Source organism: Trachemys scripta, chromosome 3 (genome assembly GCF_013100865.1).
Source record: "Trachemys scripta elegans isolate TJP31775 chromosome 3, CAS_Tse_1.0, whole genome shotgun sequence".
NCBI lineage: Eukaryota > Metazoa > Chordata > Testudines > Emydidae > Trachemys > Trachemys scripta.
In genome coordinates, this window is record NC_048300.1 from 135,752,457 (window position 1) to 135,772,910 (window position 20,454).

The following is a 20,454-nucleotide window of genomic DNA, read 5'->3' on the forward strand; positions in this document are numbered from 1 at the left end:
ATCTTTCTGTAGTTAATAAACCTGTTTTATGTTTTATGTAAAACAGTGTGTTGTGGTTAAAGTGCCTGGGAAATCTCAGCTCAGTTTACAAAGGCTTGTTTGTGTCCTCTCTACATTGAGGAAGGGGCAGACTGGGTAATGAATTTACATCGGTCAGGTTTCCGAGATGCAGGGCTGGGAAGCTGGGGGGAATTGGCTGATGCCTTTCTCTGTGTGATTCTTGAGTGGCTCAGGGAGCATTCATGCAGTCTAGCTGGCTGTGGGGCTCCACATGCTATTGTGTTGAGTGATAACAGTGTTTGGAGGGGTTTGCTGCTTATCACTAGTAAAGCATTGTGAGAGGCAGCCCAGGCTGGAGAGTTAAGGGGCACAGCACTACTTCAGTCCCAGGTTGCCCCTGGGTATCCCATGGCATCCCCTGCTGGTGGTCTTCCTACTTAGCTTGTAATTTAATTAAACTTTGTTTGGGCTCGAGCTGTGGGACCCTGCAAGGATGCAAGTATGATTGTAGCTTGGGTAGGCATATCCATACTATCTTTAATTTAGCTAGATGGATAACAGTAGCAGATAGCAACCAGAGTTCAAGCCCTCCAAGTACTCTAGGTATGTACTCTGGTTGCTAGCCCATGCTGAAGCCTGTGCCACATCGACACTGCTATTGTTACCAGTGCTAGCTAAATTAAGCACGGGTATGCCTACCCATGCAACAATTACACCTTCATTTCCAATGTAGATGTACTCTTAGGTACTTTTGAAAAATTTACCCTACTTTAAAATCTCTCAAAACTGATCAGGATGGCATAAGAGTTATGAAGCTTAGTGAACATTTTGATAAACATGGTCAATGTTTTGAGTCTGTAATAAAACCCCTGGTTGGATTTTACCTGGCTTTGGAGTTCCTTGTAAGTATTTCTCCCATCATTCTTTTACCAGTAGATACAAAGAAAAAAAGGATCAGTTTCTTTATTGGGAAGCTTACTTTCTGGGACGCTTCTGAACTCTGCAGGAGTTCAGAATAAGATCTTGGATACAGTAAGGGAGAGTGGTTGCTATGTCCGTCTAATCATAAAAGGAAACCTAAGTGAGAGCTTGAAAAAGAGCTGTCTGCTTTATTTCAATGAATCTGTATTAAAGCAGGTGGGAAACTTTAAACCTATAATCCATTTTTATAAAGATTGTTTAAACAACAAGAATGCCTGGAAGCATCTTAACTCTAGACCACTGGAAATCATTTTCTAAAGCCTCTTGTTCAAGGAGAGTCATTTAATTCTTTGAAATGTAGGCCATTTTCAAGTCATTTAGTACAACAAATGGGACCAGCTCAATCTGTTCTTCACATTTTAGTAATTTAAAAGGACATAACTGAATTTTATTTTAATGGTAATTGCAAGTTCATGCAGAAAATATAAATGCACATTTCACAATTAGCTTGCAGCATAAACCCTGGCTTCTATTAATGTATTCCAATTTGTAATTCTTTGCACAGTATGAGATTTGAAAGCTGTGATTAAAATTAATTAGGTTAAGTAAAGTTTATCCCCCCTGAGCACTGCTATTTGAAGAAAGAAATGGTAAAACACTAGCTACATCTGGCACTGCAGGAAGTTAAAGCTTCACAAGGAGCAGCAGCATTGCTTTTTCATAGAAATTGCATGCTGCTTATTTGGCACACCTAAAGAGCCCTTCCAGGAGCTAATTGAACTATTAAGCTACTCTTTGCCACATGTCAAAGCTTCGAAGGTAATAGCTACACCATTCATCTATAGCTATGGGTATCGGACAAATTAATCAATGTTTGTAACACAGCAGGTCACAAAACTTTATGTACTTGATCATTTCTATCTGTCTTAGGGTTTAATGCTGCTGCCCATCACCATGGTATCTGAGCTTTTTCCAGGTAAAATCAATAGCAAAGTCCCTACTAGGCTTGATGGAGTCTCCGGCATTTCTCCCCTCTTGGGGTAAAAACTCTGGGGTATTTTTGCTTATTAGTTTGTTTGGTTGTCGGTTTTGGCTGGTTGATTTGTTTGTATTACAGGAGGGGTAGAGAGTTTATTTCTTCATGTGATGGAAGCATTTAGGCAGATGGGGTGATGTGAACGTTATCCTTGCTATGGTGGAAAAGCTTTTTTCAAAGGTTTTGCAGTGTTTCCTAAAGATAGTCAGAGTCTGGATTTACCTCATTTGCTCTGGAAATTCAGTCCGTTGATTGGGAATGCTTTATGCCTAGCCTTTGTGATCTGCATTGTCTCAAAGGTTCATAGATTGAAATCTGGTCATTGATGTAGCTGAGCCTTGAACCAGTAACTGCTTTGAAGATTAGGACCAAGGTCTTACTGGCATCTGAAACTGACTGGAAGCCAGTGGAAGGACTTGAACATAGACCTGACCTGCACTAGACTGTGGAGGCCTAAGCCATAGAAAATGCAGGCAGCCACATTCTGTGCCCATTGGAGCCTGTGCATCGTCTTCACGTTCAGCTTCAGACACACTGAATTACAGTAAGCCAGCCCAGAGGGGATGAATGCATGGAACACTGTAGTCAGGTCCTCATCTGGGGGTAAGGTTTCCTACAGAGCGGGAGGAGAAAAAAGACACTTTTAGATACCGAAGTTCCTGGCTGTCCAAGCTTAGAGAGGAGTCAAACAGGACTCTAAGGTTTCATACCCCTTTGGTGAATGGGAGCTGTTTGCCATCAGTGGAAGGTGCGAACAGTATCTCAGCTAGATCTTGAAAGTGTTTTCCCTTTTCACCCAGCATCACCTCTATCTTGCCTAGATTCAGCCTGAGCCAGCTACTCTTCACCCAAGAGCCAGGGGCAGCAGGTTTGTAGAAATTTTGGTGGTGCCCAGAATGCCCAGAGCCCCCCCCCCCCAAACTCCACTCCCACCTGCCTAAGGCTCTGGAAGGGAGTTTGGATCAGGGGAGGAGGTCTGGGGTGCAGGCCCTGGGCTGGTGCAGGGGATTGGGGTGCAGGAGGAGTGCAGGGTGCAGGATATGGGAGGGAGTTTGGGTGCAGAAGGGGTGAAAAGTTGGGCTCTGGGAGGGAGTTTGGGTCGGGGAGAGGGTCTGGGGTGCAGGCTGTGGGATGGAGTTTGGGTACTCGGTGCAGGCCCTGGGCTGGGGCAGGGCGTGGGGGTGCAGGAGGGGGTGAGGGGTGCAGGCTCTGGGACAGAGTTTGGGTGCAGGCTCTGGGCTGGGGCNGGTGAGGGGTGCAGGCTCTGGGACAGAGTTTGGGTGCAGGCTCTGGGTCAGAGTTTTGGTGCTGGGTGCAGGCTCTGGGCTGGAGAGGGGGTGGGGGTACAAGAGGGGGTGAGGGGTGCAGGCTCTGGGACAGAGTTTGGGTGCAGGCTCTGGGTTGGGGGTGGGGGTGCAGGCTCTGGGAGATGGCGGGGGGTGCCGCGCTTTCCTGGGGCTCGTAGGCAGGGCTGGCCGGGGACCTCTGCGTGCTGCTAGCTGCAGGCACTGCCCTTGCAGCTTCCTATTGGCCACAGGGGCGCTTGGGGTGGGAGCAGCGCACGTAGACACAGAGACCGCTCCTCCACCCCACCCAGCAGCCGCAGGGAGGGGCCGGCAGCCTTGTGGAGCAAGCAGGCAGAAAGCCGCACAGCTCCTCTGCGCTGCCGATGTGGGTGGGGACCAGGGGGCAGAAGGTGGGGCCGAGGGAGAGACCTGGCCTCCAACATTGCTGGAGCCGGGCCCTTGGCCAGGAATATTCCTGGTGCCCAGGCACCATGGGTCCATAGAACTCACCACCCATTCCAAGAGCTGACTTCCTGTAGCCATTCTGATATCTTTCTAATGGTGGTGGTGGCATCAGTGGCAAATGAGCTATAGGGTTGGGTGTCATCTGCATATTGTTGACAGCTGAGCCCATGGCATCTCACTTCTACTCCCAGTGGTTTCATTGACGAGAGGGGCAAGGATAGTATGGATCCCTGAGGGACCCCGAAGACGACAACCTTCAGAGAGGAGGAACAGTTACCCATCACCACTCTGCGTTCTATTGGAGGGGAATGATTGGAGTCACTGTAGTGCTGAGCCATCTACTTCTGCTATGTCATGCAGATGGGTTAGCAGCAGTACCTTGTGGGCACTGTGCCAAAGGCTGCAGAGAAGTGCAATATGAGCCTGGAGATCTGCCTGTGTCCATAGCAAGGAAGAGGTTGTCATTTAGGGTAACTAGGGATGTCTCAATGCTGTGCCTTGCTGGATCTTGGTGGTTATTACTTTCCCTATTATTTTATCCAGGAATAGGGGATTGGCGATGGGATGGCAGGAGAGGTCTTCAGGGCACGATGTTGGCTCTTTGAGGATTGGGTGGACTATTGCTTTTTCAAGGCTTTTGGTAGGTGTGTGTCTCTAAAAGAGGCATTAACAATTTCCACAAGGCAGTTTTTTCTTTGCTAACTTTTACCAGCCAGGAAGGGTACAGAGCGGTTTCACATGTTGTTATGCTGACATTTTTCAGGGTGCTTGAGCTTTGGCCAGTGTGATGGGGCCAAACTCAGCCAGGGAGCCCAGCCTGAAGGGGAGAAGGAGAACTACAATTTCCATGAGACAGCAACTCAGGCAGGCACAGATTAATATCAAATTGGCCCAAAATTAAAAATTTTGATTTAGTGCCACAAACCAAAATATTTCAATTTGAGTCAACCTGACCCAAATCAAAATATTTCGTTTTTGATTTTTCCATTGGGAGAATCTAAAATTTCTGAAAAACTGAAATTTTCCTACTTAAAATAAGCATTTTGCTCTTGTCAGCAAAGTACGCTGACAGCTTTTCTGAGCAGCGGCTGCTCAGATCCAATGGATGGGCTGTGCAGTCTGGGTTGATTAGCCAGTTATTTATGCAGAATAGTTCTTTTGTTTGTGATTCTGCTGCCTTGATTGCTGTGTAGTAGTAAAATGTATTAAGTGATTTTGTGATCTCACTTGCTGGTACACAGATTATGAATAATAAAAAGAAACCCACTACCATAATTAACATTAATTGGACCCTTGCTGACACTCTAAGGGAGTGTACTGATATGGCATCTAAAATACACTCATTCTTTGGAGAGGCTGTATGGTCTAGGTGGTGAAGCACTGGATTAGGCCTCAGAAGACTTGGGTTTTATTCCTGGCTTTGCCATTGGCTTGCTGGTTGACAAAAGACAAGTTATTTTACTACTCTCTGCCTCAGTTTCCCCACCTGTAAAATGGAGATGAAATACTGACCTCCTTCCTAAAGCACTTCAAGAGCTACTGATGATAAGTGCTATATAGGAGCTAGGTATTATTATTGTTTTACTGGTGTTCCATCCACGTAGGTGGTGAGGCACATTGTAGGGAAGCTTACACATCGCTGCATCTCTGGTATTGCCTGGGTATCTGGTTAAGAGACAAAGAGGGTTCTTGACTATCTTTCTTGCTCAGAATGGTTGTGACATTCCCCTGGTGTTATCTGGACCAGTGATCTGCTAGGTCACTCCAGTCCTCGACTTTGGGAGCCAGCCTTACCCTGCTCTGCTGTGAGAACCCCCACTCCCGGGATGTTCCCGCACAGCCTCTAGCATGTAAGCTGCTCCCAGCTACATGAGTGAGCACTTTTGGCCAGCCATGCTTGGATTGTGCAACTGAATGACACTAGCCAATATCTCTGGTCCCAGACACAACCCTAGGAACCTCCATCTTGTAGTGTCCAGTTATGCCCGCTGAACGCTGCAAGCTTATATGAGTTTGTCAATTTAACAAAGAAATTGATATGTTATCCCAAGGGAAGTTTCTGACACACTTCAAACCAAATGCACTGCTTCAGGTAGAATAAACAAACAAATTTATTAACTGCAAAAGATAGATTTTAAGTGAAAGCACTACAAGTCAGATTTGGTCAAATGAAATAAAAGCAAAACGTGTTCTAAGCTGATCTTAACACTTCCAGTGCCTTTACAAACTTAGATGCTTCTCACCACAGGCTGGCATGTTGCCCTTTAGCCAGGCTCTCCCCCTTGATCAGCACTTCAGTCACTTGGTGGTGGTGTGTGCAGATGTGGTTGCCCCATCTCAAAAAAGATATATTGGAATTGGAAAAGGTTCAGAAAAGGGCAACAAAAATTATTAGGGGTATAGCATGGCTTCCGTATGAGGAGAGATTAATAAGACTGGGACTTTTCAGTTTGGAAAAGAGGCATCTAAGGGAGGATATGATGGAGGTCTATAAAATCATGAGTGGTATAGAGAAAGTAAATAAGGAAGTGTTATTTACTCCTTCTCATAACACAAGAACTAGGGGTCACCAAATGAAATGAATAGGCAGCAGGTTTAAAACAAGCAAAAGGAAGTATTTCTTCAGACAAGACACAGTCAACTGGTGGAACTCTTTGTCAGAATATGTTGTGAAGGCCAATACTATAAAGGGGTTCAAAAGGGAGCTAGATAGCTTCATGGAAGATAGGTCCATCAGTGGCTATTAGACAGAATGGGCAGGAATGGTGTCCCTAGCCTCTGTTTTCCAGAAGCTGGGATTGGGTTACAGGGCATGGATCACTTGATGATAACCTATCTGTTCATTCACTTTGGGGCACCTGTCATTGGCCACTGTCAGAGGACAGGATGCTGGGCTTGATGGACCTTTGGTCTGACCCAGTACGGCCTTTCTTATGTTCTCTGTGGTACCAGGGCTGGAGCAGGGTTGAGGATCTCACTCAAACAGTGGGAGGAAAGGAATGCAACGTACAAGCGGAATAATCACAGTGATGAAAGGCACGTGTCTTATTAGTTACAATGCTGTTCATTGATTGTTTTTTAAATAACACAATAAATTCACCTCCTTTCGACTCCAACCTGTCAAAAACACTAGCCTGTTTCTGGAAGGCAATCATTATCCTGGGAGAAAAGTGCTTAATTGTGCACTGGAAACGAGCAGGACTAGTTCATGCAGTTGCTTGGAAAGCAGACTTTTGCCAGGGCTGGTAAAAAGTCATAACAAACTTGCAAAAGCTGCTTCACATGTCATGATAAACAATTCCTCTCCCTCGTTAGTGTCTACACCCTTCAGATGCTTAAACCACAAGAAACCACAAACCACAAGAAATATGCAAACTGAATAAACATCTGCCGCTCCCCACTCAAAATCGAATTTACAGAAGATTCTGCTAATGGACACATATTTGCTCTGCAAATGTAGAGTTCACTTCACCAGTATCCATGCCATCATTAGGCTAAAATGAACACTTTTAAGTTTAAATGAATGCATCATTAGTTAAGAAGAACAAACTTTTTTTGAATGTCAAAAGTAAAAATGCAAGAGGATGTGGATGTTTTTACATCTCAGGTAGGTGGGATTTACTAGATTAAAATATACCACATAACAATGGGCTCCCTTGTTTTTTAGAGCAAGATATCTCTAAGTCCTTTCCAATGTTATTGGTTGAATGCTTATAATACAACAATTCAGTAGGGAAATGGAGCAGCCGTTGTACTTGAAAACACATGATGTAATGTCTTGGACGTTAGAACTTGTTTTTGTGGGTGTGGGCAGGCCACTGGGGTTGAGACCCTACTTTTTCTGAAAGTTAAAGAATGGAGGCAGGTGTTACCAAAAACTGGAGCAGAGGATCAAGAATCAGGACTGATAGTCTAATCCCATCTCTGACTTGTTGTGCATAAGTTTTGGTCACGTTGAGTTTGAGATGATGACAAGACACTCACAAAGAGATGTGAGAAAGAGAGGCCATAGTCATCAGGATAAAGATGTTAGTCAAAGCAGTGCTTGTAAATAATGGGGGAAGAGGACAAGGGGGAGGAGCTATATGACACCAAATCTTAGCAATTTTTTTCAGAGAAGAAATCTGCAAGATTCTGAACAGAGATGGAGGAGGGGGGAAGAATTTGGTACAGGGAAAATGGGGCAAAAAGGCAATTGGAGTTTCAGGTGAAGGATTCAATCAGGAAGGAGAAATAGAGATGTTTCGCTAATAAAATGATAGAATTGAAGGAAAAGAGAGTGAGTTTGTAGTGGAGAAACTCAACATGGTCCTGAGATTTACACCAGAGATGCTCAGCAGCATGAGAACAGGAGCAGAGAATATGGGTATTAAGGGCAAGCTACAGCTCAAGATTGGACCTTGTGATGAGGGAAAGTGGCAAAGGAGTCAAGAGTGGCAGAGAGAGTGTACTGGAGGAAAACAATAACTAAGTCAAGAGAGGTGCCATCTGGGTATCAAAGTGTTTCTTTTGCCTGAATAACCTCTCCTTAGGTCACCCTACCAGCAACAGATCTTCTGGGATAATTCTAAAACCCTTTCATCAGAGATGGACTTAACTGTCTCTGGTTATCTGCTGCCACCTCCCTAGCCCAGAATGCTAAAAATTCAGATAAAATGGTACCAGGATCTGAACTACCCTAGCTTTGCTTTTGCAAACCCAAAGCCACTCCCAGACTTTGCCATCTCAAACCCCAGTTATTTTCTTAACTAAAACAAGGAGTTGATTCCAGAAATCCCAAACCTGAGGAACCCCATCCTTTAGAAATGTACCTTGATCCCATCTTCCTCATACCTCTCCATCCCTTCCTCTTCTAGACACAAATCTAGATTTCTTTTGAATTCAGTTAAATTCTCTGATTCAGTCCCCTTTAAAATGAGTAACTCCCTGGTACAAGACAAAATTCTAGTGAAAAAAAATCCACTGGAAGGTAAACTCTGGACAAAAAGACATACAGCAAGTGATATACAGACCTCCCTGCCCTAAGGAAATCACTACAGTGTGTTTATAATTAAGACTGCGAGTCTGTCATGGAAGTCACAGATTCCATGACTTTCTGGAACCTCCGTGACTTCCACAGCTGCAGCAGCGAGTGCGGCTGGCCCCAGGGGCTGTTGAATCAGCAGCACTCCCAGGGGTGGCCCTGGAGCAGCGGTCCCAAAGCAGCAACAGCAGCCCTCCCACCCCCACCCCAAAAGCAGCAGCAGGGCCCCAGGGCCCCAGGAGCAGCTAAGATCTAGTCATGGGTTTTTATAGTAAAAGTCATGGACAGGTCACGAGCTGTGAATTTTTGTTTATTGCCCATGAACTGTCCATGACTTTTACTAAAAATACCCATGACTAAATCTGAGCCTTACTTATAATCTTATACAAGGTCTCGCTCCATCCTAAACATCCTGACCACAGGATGGCAGTATTATCATGGCCTTATATTTATCACCAAGATAACAAAATCAAAATATCGATCCACAAGATACTTGCTGTGTCAAGTACAATCATTTGGAGACAGTGTGAGTTATTCAGAGCTTTCTTTGTACACTCTACTTCTTTTTTTTCTAGCTAGTATTTTACTTGGTAACTTGTCTGCATGTTTTGAAGCATAATAAACACGTATACAGTGTTGTTGTAGCCGTGTTGGTCCCAGGATATTAGAGAAACAAGGTGGGTGGGGTGGTAATAACCTGGTTACAGAGTTGAACTGAAGCCAGGAAATGTGACTCCTCCTGTTATACATACTGTTTTTCGCTTTTCTGGGCCACTCACCTCAGCATAATCACAAGTAAGCTACTCCCATTAATACCAATAAATTCTGTGTAGACAATAGACCCCAAATTCTCATCCTTTTCCCTTTGTTCTTTGGTCCTACAAGTCAGATGTGAAAGGAATTACAGAAGCATGGCGGCTAAGCCCTGCTAAAGTAAGCCTTTTAATACTAGGTTACATTATTCACACCCACTTTTCTCACTCCTGCTGTGAAGAAAAATATACTAAACTGTGGTTAAAAGCAGAAAAGTCTTTTTGCAAAACTAGCATGCCATCCCATACTCACTGTCCTTTGGTTATTACAACCCCTAGCAAACGGGCCGAGTTTTCAACTCAGTGGAGAATGGCTCTGGCTACATCTGTCTTCACTCTAGAACTGGGTAGCAGCTCTGCCTGCTGCTAACTAGGCACCCAGTCCTGCCACTGTTACATTGAGAAGTATTTTCCTCCAGGAGTAGTGCCATTGAAAGCAATTCAGTGTGAGGGCTGGAAATGGAATTGAGCCCTTGGTATGCAGCATGTATGCAATGAACCCAGAACAGCTCCTTGCTCACTGCAGCTGCATCACAGCTGTTCCTTGGTGCTCCCCACTCCCTACTCGCTTCAGCTGCATGGGCGAGACACTCCCCACCACACCCTTCAGCTGTCTCTCTCACCATTAGGAGGGACCTATTCCACCCCTCAGATGCCTCATGCTACTAGGAAGAGATCATCACCCACTCAATTTCTCTAGCCTTCCACTACTTCTCACCACGAAGGGGGGACATCCACACCTGACTCATCTTGTTTCACTGGCAGGACAAGGGTGACTAGAAATCCTGATATTAGGGCTTTTTCTTAAATAGGCAACTATCCCACCCTTCCCCTGCCAATAAAGTGTCCTGATTTTTCACGCCTGCTATCTGATCACCGTAGGGCACTCTCACCGTCTCACTGACCCGTCTCCCTCCTGTCAAGGGAAATAACTTGTAAATGAACAGGAAAAAACTCCATCCCCTGCAGGCTTTCAACCCCGTCCTTCATACCTGCCTTGACAGCCAGTGTGCTCACCTTCAGCACCAAACAGCCAGCTCAGTCTCTGTATGGGGAGGTATCATGATTCCAGCAGCTGCAGAGTTGCCAACAGCATATACTGTAAGGCTAGTTATCTTTTGTTCCCTCCAAGTCCTACCACAGCAAACTCAACATGGTATCTGAAAAAACTCAAGTGATGTTGTTCCCGTCTCTTGTGTCTTCACCAAACATAAAAATTCTGACATCATCTCAATTTAACAGCCAGTGTGATTGTTCATTTGAGGAAAAAATAATCCAGTTTGCTCTTCTGTGCTGTAATTGTACTGGCTCTATTGTGCTAACAGTAATCAACAATTGTTATGCCAGAAAACAAACCAGAGTGCTGTTTAAAATATTCTAAGTTTGAAATTTCATCACAATTTCAAATTTTGAAAATTCACCAACTAAAAGGGGAACTTTTGATGAATTGTTCACAATCCCCCCTCCCCAGTTGTTGTGCAACCCTAAAATTTATAAATTGATACCAAGAAAAAAAAAGTAAAACTGTATCAGGTGAGCTAGAACTGATCAAAAAAGGTAGAAACGTTTTGTAGCTTTCCACATGGGTGAGCAGATCAAGGTAAACACAATGGGAAGCCCAGTCCTTACCTCAACCTGCTAACATGTTGTGTAAATACTACACCTGTCTTGTCTTCTTTAGGATTTACCTCATGTTTGTTCTCATGTCTTAACTAACACAAGATAAGAATGTACCTTTTGTCCTTAAAAAGAAGAACAGGAGTACTTGTGGCACCTTAGAGACTAACAAATTTATTAGTCTCTAAGGTGCCACAAGTACTCCTGTTCTTCTTTTTGCGGATACAGACTAACACGGCTGTTACTCTGAAACCTTTTGTCCTTAGTAACTTTTGGAAATAGGATTTAGGCTCCTAAGACATTTAAATTTGACTGTAGGTCATTAGTTGTGTAATTGAAAATTCTAAATCAGAAATCCTTTCTGAATGTATCAAATGCTAGAGCACTAATAAAAACCTTAACACACAGACATTGAGAATAACAAAGATAAACACTTCTTGTGCTGCATCTAGTGGAATTACACTTAATTTAACATTTTTTGTAGGTTTTATTGTTTATATTTCCGTCACTGATGGCGTAGGCACAGGGGATCTTCTCATCACTTTACCCTGTGCATAGTCAGTTGATGTCGACTAGAAAGGTATCCATTTTAAATTTTGATTTTTAATAAAGGAATGAAAACCAGGGCTCTTTTTCTTGCAGTTCTGGGATCTTCCTTCTGTTTTAGGGACTTGAACACATGCCTAACTTTAGGTTTGTGAGTAGTCCCTTTGAAATCAAAGGAGCAACTCATAGGCTTAAAGCTAGACCCATGCTTAAGTGGCTTCCTGAACTGGGGCCTAAAAGCTGATCTCCAAGGAAGGGCTAGATTATGGCTATAGCCAATGCAGGAGGGAAGGTTGGAGGGCCATGCTGCAAAAGGAGCTCCCAGGAGGATATCTGAGTGGTTCCCAAGGCGCATAGACTGCAAGGGCAACTCCACCACTCTCTATTCATAGCCAGCTCTGCTTTCTGGTGAATGGGAAGGAATGGCAGGAGTTCTTGAATTATGGGTGCTGGGGGTGCGGCAGCATCCACTGGTTAGAAGTGGTTTCCATCATATACAGGGTTTACAGTTCTGTCCAGTGGCTTTCAGCACCCTCATTATAAAATCATTACAATATCACTGAGGAATAGGCCAGGTTCCCACCATCACCCTGCTCCTTTTGGGAGGGCTAGCACTGATGGTATGCTCTTTATCTCCTTGTGCACTTTCCCAGCCCCCTGAGCTAACTGCAGTCTGACCCACATAATTGCACTGTCCTCGATATTCACCTTTCAGATTCTTTTTCAGCTTCTTCTCCCTTTCTGCAGCCCTCCCCTGAAGTTTTCTGATAGGAACATAAGAAGAGATCAACAGGAGCTCAGGACTGGGGGGCAGATATTTTTACCTAAATTTTATCTGCAGCTAGGGCTCCCTGGTTTTGGCTAAGTTAGCTAACCCTGCCTCACTTTCCCACTCAATGAAAACAATTACAGGGGTGTTTTAAGAATAAATTAAGCTAAAGTTTATACAGCATTCTGCAGATGAAAAACACTGTATAAATGCTAATTACTAGTAGGACTCAGTGCTTACGCCAAACTCCAGAGTAGTCTCCCTCTCAATATCAAAGCTGGTGTCAAACTGGGACAGCCTTTATCATCAACTATCATCAGGGCTGGCCCTAGATCAAATGGCGCCCCTGGTGAGGAGCGTCTTTGGCACCTTCCATCCATTTGTTAAACTTTTGAAAACCTTTTTTTTAATTGCATTTGTGGCCCATTTCACGACTTTGATGCATGATTTGCATGCACGATTTAACCTTATCATATAAGGCGATAAATGTGCACGCTGGGATCTGTAAATCTGTATTTATGCATGCCATATACCCATGAGGACATGGATGACAACATTCTAGGCGGTTCAAGGAAAATGTGGTTCTCAGAAATTTTGGAAGGTTCCACGAGATTCTACAAAGGTGCAGAACATTCTAGGAGGTTAGTGAAACACAAATCCACATATGGAATATCTAAAACATATTCCTTCAAACATTCTATTTTCCCTTTTGTTGTTAACAACAAAAACAGCACCCCAAGCCTGGTGCACCTCAAGCCCAGCACCTCAGGCAGTCGCCTGGGCCACCTGCCCCTAAAACTGGCCCTGACTGCCATAACATGTAGATCTCTACATATACAGTATCCTTCTGGAAATTGTTACCATTAGATCTAAGTTCTTTACCACACTAATCACCAACCCTACAAATTCACCTGGGGCTGACCAAAACTTTTCTTGATGCATCCCACTTTGGGTGTTGTGACCTGGCCCCTGGCGCACGGGCTCACGTCGCAGTGCTGCTCAAGTTTGGCCCTGCCCCCCGAGAGTGGGGTGGCCAGACCAGATTTGAGTGAGTGGAGTTGCGACCCTATGTGCCAGAGGCCAGGTTGCAATACCTGCAGTAGAGAGCCAACCTCTGGAAGTCCCCAGGGACAGGAGCTGCAGGAGTCTCAAGACCTCCAATGGCACCCTTTCATTGGTCACAACCCACAGTTTTGGAAATACTGTCCTAGGCCTTGTCTACACTACGAGAGTAGTTCGAATTTACTTGCATCGAATTTTTGGAATCGATATTGCAAAGTCGAACGTCTGTGTCCACACTAAGGACAGTAATTCGACTTTGTGAGTCCACACTAACGGTGAAAGCGTCGACATTCGAAGCAGTGCACTGTGGTCAGCTATCCCACAGTTCCCGCAGTCCCCTCTGCCCATTGGAATTCTGGGTGTAGCCGGCAATGCCTTCTGGGTAACAAAATGTGTCGAGGGTGCTTTTGGGTAACTGTCGTCATCCGTCCATCACTCCCGCCCTCCCTCCCTGAAAGCGCCGGCGGGAAATCAGTTCGCGCACTTTTCCAGTCATTGACAGCGCGGATGCCACAGCACTGCGAGCATGGAGCACGCTGCGACCATCGCTGCAGTTGTGGCCGCTCTCAACGCCTCGCAGCTTATCATACACCTTTCCCTGAGGCAGATGCAGAAAAGTCAGGCGAGGAGGCTACGGCACCGCGGTGATGTCCTGAAGTCTGAGAGTAGCACAGACCTCTCAGAAAGCAGGGGACCCAGCGCCGAGGACATCACGATGGCAATGGGTCATGTTGATGCCGTGGAACGGCGATTCTGGGCACGGGAAACAAGCACTGAGTGGTGGGACCGCATAGTGCTGCAGGTCTGGGATGAATCCCAGTGGCTGCGAAACTTTCGCATGCGGAAGGGAACTTTCCTGGAACTTTGTGAGTTGCTGTCCCCTGCCCTGAAGCGCAATGACACCCGGTTGCGAGCTGCACTGAGTGTACAGAAGCGAGTGGCCATAGCCCTCTGGAAGCTTGCAACGCCAGACAGCTACCGGTCAGTCGCGAACCAGTTCGGGGTGGGCAAATCTACCGTGGGGGTTGTTGTGATGCAAGTAGCCAAGGCAATCGTTGATGTACTGCTGCCAAAGGTAGTGACCCTGGGAAACGTGGAGGCGATCATAGATGGCTTCGCAGCGATGGGATTCCCAAACTGCGGTGGGGCCATAGATGGAACTCACATCCCTATTCTGGCACCGGACCACCAAGCCACCCAGTACATTAACCGAAAGGGCTATTTTTCCATGGTGCTGCAAGCACTGGTGGACCACAGGGGACGTTTTACCAACATCTACGTGGGATGGCCGGGCAAGGTTCATGACGCTCGTGTTTTCAGGAACTCTGGTCTGTTTAGACGGCTGCAACAAGGTATTTACTTCCCGGACCACAAAATAACTGTTGGGGATGTGGAGATGCCTATAGTCATCCTCGGGGACCCAGCCTACCCGCTAATGCCCTGGCTCATGAAGCCCTATACTGGCGCCCTGGACACTGAAAAAGAACTCTTCAACTACCGGCTGAGCAGGTGCAGAATGGTGGTGGAGTGTGCTTTTGGCCGTCTCAAGGGGAGATGGAGAAGCTTACTGACTCGCTGTGATCTCAGCGAAACCAATATCCCCATTGTTATAGCAGCTTGCTGTGTGCTCCACAATCTCTGTGAGAGCAAGGGGGAGACCTTTATGGCGGGGTGGGAGGTTGATGAAAATAGCCTGGCTGCTGATTACGCTCAGCCAGACAGCCGGGCGATTAGAAGAGACCTGCGGGAAGCGCTGTGCATCCGGGAGGCTTTGAAAGCAAAGTTCCTGAGTGAGCAGGGTAACCTGTGACTTTTAAGTTTGTGTACAGAGAAGCTGAACCTGCCCCCGTTTCTTTACCCAGTTAATGTTGACTATCCTACCCAGTTACATACCCCCTTCACCCCCTTCCAACACACGTTTCGAAATAAAAATAGTTCTACTTTGTTAATGCACACCGTTTTTTTTAATACTGTTTTCGCGGGAATTTTTTAAAACTGGGACGCAGACTGTGGTGCGGAGCGGGTGTAGTGTAGTGACGCGAATGAAGCTTCTAAACTCAAGGATTGACGGGCTCCGCTGCGGTGGGATGGTTGTTTCAACGGAGCCTGTCACCCCTCCTGATCGGGACTGTGTGTATGGGGGGGCTATGTGACTTTGTGGCAGGGGGAGGACGATTACAGATCCCCTGCTGCATGGCTCTGTGATCCTGCATAAGGACTGCCGCTTAAGATCTGTAACTGCCCTCCCCCGCCACAAAGTCACAGAGCAACCCACCCCCCACCACATAACATGAAAACAACCTCCCAGACTAACCAGGGTAACTAGTCACTGCATCACTGCACTGTGTATGTGCCCTGCTGCTGTGCCTGCCCCCGCCTATGTACCCTGCCAAAGGTGACTGTCCTGTCCAATTACCAACCCCCTTTCCCCTCCTCCTCCAAAAGAACATGATTGAAACAGTAGTTAACATGAACGTATTTTTTATTATCAACTACACATGGAACTGGGAGGTGAAACTTGGACGGGGGCTTGTGTCAGGCGGGAAGGAAAGAACTTTTCAAGTTTTGGGGAATGAGAGCCTTCTGCTACTAGAGCTCTCTGCAGGGGTGGAGTGAGAGTTAGCAGGGACTCTGCCGCCTCTCCTTCTTTGCACTTTGGGTGAGGTGGGTATGGGACTTGGTGGCGGGGGAGGGCGGTTAGAGATGGACTGCAGCGGGGCTCTGTCCTCCTGCCTCCGTTCCTGCAGAACATCCACAAGGCGCCGGAGCGTGTCTGTTTGCTCCCTCAGTAGTCCAAGCAGCGTTTGAGTCGCCTGCTGGTCTTCCTGCCGCCACCTCTCCTCCCGATCCATGTTTGCTTGCTGCATTTGGGTCAATTTCTCCCGCCACTGGGTCTGCTGTGCTGCCTGGGCTTGGGAACAGGCCATAAGTTCAGAGAACATGTCCTCCCGTGTCCTCTTCTTCCTATGCCTAATCTTCGCTAGCCTCTGGGAGTGTGATGCCAGGCTAGGTTGTGAGACAGTCGCAGATGTGGCTGTGGGAATGGGAAAAAGGGAGTGAATTCCTCAGAAAGATAAATGTAGTTGTGAACCAAGAACATAGTCTTTCTCTGTGAACAAGACCATGCACAGCACCTATCACATGCGCACTCAGCACAAGGTCGAATTCTCGGCCTTCGCATTCAGTGCCTGGGGTCTTCCACAGCACATTTGAGAAGCGGGGCAGCACAACGGAATTTCTGTTGCAGGCAGACATGGTAAGCCGTAGACTTGTGGCAGTTTAAAACTTTTATATTACCACTGGCCTCATTTCACATTTAAAGCAATGTCAGTACCTGCTGCCAGCAATCCGGCAAGCGGGAACTCTGCCCCTGTCCCACCCCCTCGCGGCTGTCCCCAGGAACGATCCCTTTCGGCAGCCCCTCTCCCGCCTCCACCGCGTGGCTGCAAACCAGCGGTTACAGTTCTGTAAAGGAACGAGCAAGCAGTCCCAACACTAACATTCCCCTACCTAATTCAAAGCAGGTCACCATGGGCGACATCACCCTGATGAGGATCTCTGACAGCGAGAGAGAGAGAATGCTCCGGGAAAGCCTCCAAAGACCAGGGCCGTATGCCGCCCTGCTGTGCAGAGCAATGATTCCCGAGTACTTGATAGTCTCGTGGCGCGGCAACGTGTCGTACTTCGGAGGACCCAATAAGGCCGCTCTCCCCAGGAACCTCATGCAACGGCTTTCCAATTACCTCCAGGAGAGCTTCATCGAGATGTCCCGGGAGGATTACTGCTCTATCCCTGCACATATAGACCGCATTTTACTCTAGCTGCAGTAGCAGGGACTAAACAGTAGAGCGGCTTGGGCAGGACAATCACGGAAAACCGGACATTGCTAGATTTTTTTTCAAAACTTGCACTGCCCATGACTGAACCGTTAAGTGCCTAGGGCAAACTAATCATGAACAACCCATTCTTTTAATTGTTAATATTCCTGTTCTGTTAAAAATAAATGTTTAGATGTTTACAACACTTACTGGATGATCCTTCACCAGATTCTGTGTCCGGGGTAACGGCTGGGGAGGGTTGGTAGGGGATCTCTGTAAGGGTGATGAAGAGATCCTGGCTGTCGGGGAAATCAGCGTTGTGAGCGCTGCCGACTGCCTCGTCCTCCTTATCTCCTTCCTCATCTTCCCCGTCCGCTAACATGTCCGAGGAACCGGCCGTGGACAATATCCCATCCTCAGAGTCCACGGTCAGTGGTGGGGTAGTGGTGGCGGCCGCACCGAGGATGGAATGCAGTGCCTCATAGAAACGGGATGTCTGGGGATGGGATCCGGAGCGTCCGTTTGCCTCTTTGGTCTTCTGGTAGCCTTGTCTCAGCTCCTTGATTTTCACGCGGCACTGCGTTACATCCCGGCTGTATCCTCTCTCTGACATGTCTTTAGAGATCTTCTCATAGATCTTTGCATTCCGTTTCTTGGAGCGCAGCTCAGAAAGCACGGACTCATCGCCCCACACAGCGATGAGATCCAATACTTCCCGATCAGTCCATGCTGGGGCCCTCTTTCTATTCACAGACTGCACGGCCATCACTGCTGGAGAGCTCTGCATCGTTGCCAGTGCTGCTGTGATCGCCACGATGTCCAGACAGGAAATGAGATTCAAACTGGCCAGACAGGAAAAGGAATTCAAATTCAAATTTTCCCGGGGCTTTTCCTGTGTGGCTGGTCAGAGCATCCGAGCTCGTACTGCTGTCCAGAGCGTCAACAGAGTGGTGCACTGTGGGATAGCTCCCGGAGCTATTAGCGTCGATTTCCATCCACACCTAGCCTAATTCGACATGGCCATGTCGAATTTAGCACTACTCCCCTCGTCGGGGAGGAGTACAGAAGTCGAATTAAAGAGACCTCTATGTCGAACTAAATAGCATCGCAGTGTGGACGGGTGCAGGGTTAATTCGATGTAATGGCGCTAACTTCGACATAAACGCCTAGTGTAGACCAGGCCCTAGACAAGATCTTTTAGAAAAACGTCCAATCTTAATGGAAAAATTGGCAGCAATGGAGAATCCACCACAGCCCTTGGTAAATGGCTCCAATGGTTCATTACTCTCACTGTTAGAAATGTACACCTTAATTCCAGTCTGAATTCGTGAAGTTTCAACTTCCAGCCTTCGGCTTGTGCTATACTTTTTCTCTGCTAGATTGAAGAACCCATCATTAAATATTTGTTCTCCATGTAGATACCTAGGGACTGGGATCAAATCACCCTTTAACCTTCTCTTTGTTAACCAAATAGTCTTGAGTCTATCACTATAAGGCATGTTTTCTAATCATTCTCATGGCTCTTTTCTGAATCCTTTTCCATTTATCAGCATCCTTCTTGAATCGTCAATATGAGAACAATATTCCAGCAGCAGCCACACCAGTGCCAAATCCTGAGGTAAAATAACCTCTCTACTCCTACTTGAGATCCCCCTGTTTATGCATCCGAGGATCTATTGGACACAGCGTCACTCTGGAAACTCATGTTCAGCTGATTATCCTCCTCACCTCCACCCCGCAAAATTGCTTGCAGAGTCACTGCTTCCCAGGATAAAGTCCCCCATTGTGTAAATAGAGCCTACATTTTTTCTTCCTAGATTTATACATTTACCCAGTTTACCAGATCACCCTGTATTAGTAACCTGTCCTCTTTGTTATTTACCACCACCCCCAATATAGATGTAGTGCAATAGCTCCTAGTTTCTTCACTGCTCGCCAGATGCTCTGATATCTTTTGTGATGTGCATAGTGTGATAGATCAAGTTCAAAGTGCAGACAGTGTCATTTCCCATAAGACTATTCTCCTTGATGAGTCACTTGGGGACACACTTCTTCAGGTATAGTTGTTATTGTGCAGAAAGAACATTGCACATTAAACTCTGACATGAACAACTCCCAGACTTTGTGGGCAATTAATCTTAAGGGATAGGCTTAGAATGGGTTGCCCACAGTTTGACCGATGCCTATCAACCTGCCAAGGCCCAAATGCAGAACACAATGTGTGACAAAGGCACATAATATATTTAAAGTAAAAAGAGCATTGTGATTTGATAATGTGTATATATAAAGATAATATATTAAATTCATTGCTATCAACCAAGCATGCACTGTAAAAAGCCCTACAATAACAATTCAGAGTAGAAGGAGGAAAATAAATGGTGAGGAAACAAAATGTCATTTTCACATTTCCAAAAGCCTGTTATCAATAGAAGTGAGTAAAAGACTGGCTTTAAGTTGTGATGAAAAACACCTTGTTGGTGATCTTTAAGTGCCAGGTGTACAAAGCTTGTAAAAATATACATCATGTGATCAAAGTGTTTTAGGCATGCAGCAGGAGCCAGGAATCTGAGTGAGGCATGGCTCTATTGTTCACATCTTGTTCATCCCTGTCCTTTGTCCTGAAAAAATGAGGATACCACTGTATGCTTACCCAGTGAGGGTCTGGTGCTCTAATTCCTATTGTGGTAGCTCACATCCATAAAATTATAAACAAGAAGAAACTGAATTACAACTACATCACAGACCTCACTTTAGCTTTTCAGAGGAAGGATGGACTTATGATTAAGGTACTTGGGAGGGGTTTAAGAGATCAGTAATAATTTCCCAATTCTGCCACAGATTTCTGGTATGGCCTTGGGCGAATCACTTAATGTCTCAGCACTTAATAAATCCATCTTTTTCCCCACCCTTTGTGTTTTTCTGTTATACACTCTTTGAGGCAGGGACTATCTCTTTCAGTATGTATGTACAGCACTTAGCACAATGGGGCTTGATCTCGGTTGGGGCCTCAAGCTACAACACAGAAATCATCTGAGTGGGCAAGTCCTAAGGTCTGATCATGCAATGTGATCCACACAAGCAGGCTCTGAGCCATATGGA

The 20,454-nt window shown here is 46.1% G+C and overlaps 1 long non-coding RNA gene across 1 annotated transcript; it reads right to left on the reverse strand.

Moving 5' to 3' along the window:
- Positions 1–1,333: 1,333 nt before the first annotated feature.
- Positions 1,334–10,712, reverse strand: LOC117875101. The gene is made up of 3 exons (XR_004645185.1): positions 10,561–10,712; positions 5,221–5,373; positions 1,334–2,570 (listed from the first exon to the last, which is right to left on the reverse strand). It is a non-coding gene; the product is annotated as an uncharacterized LOC117875101 (long non-coding RNA).
- Between the last annotated feature and the right edge of the window lie 9,742 nt (positions 10,713–20,454).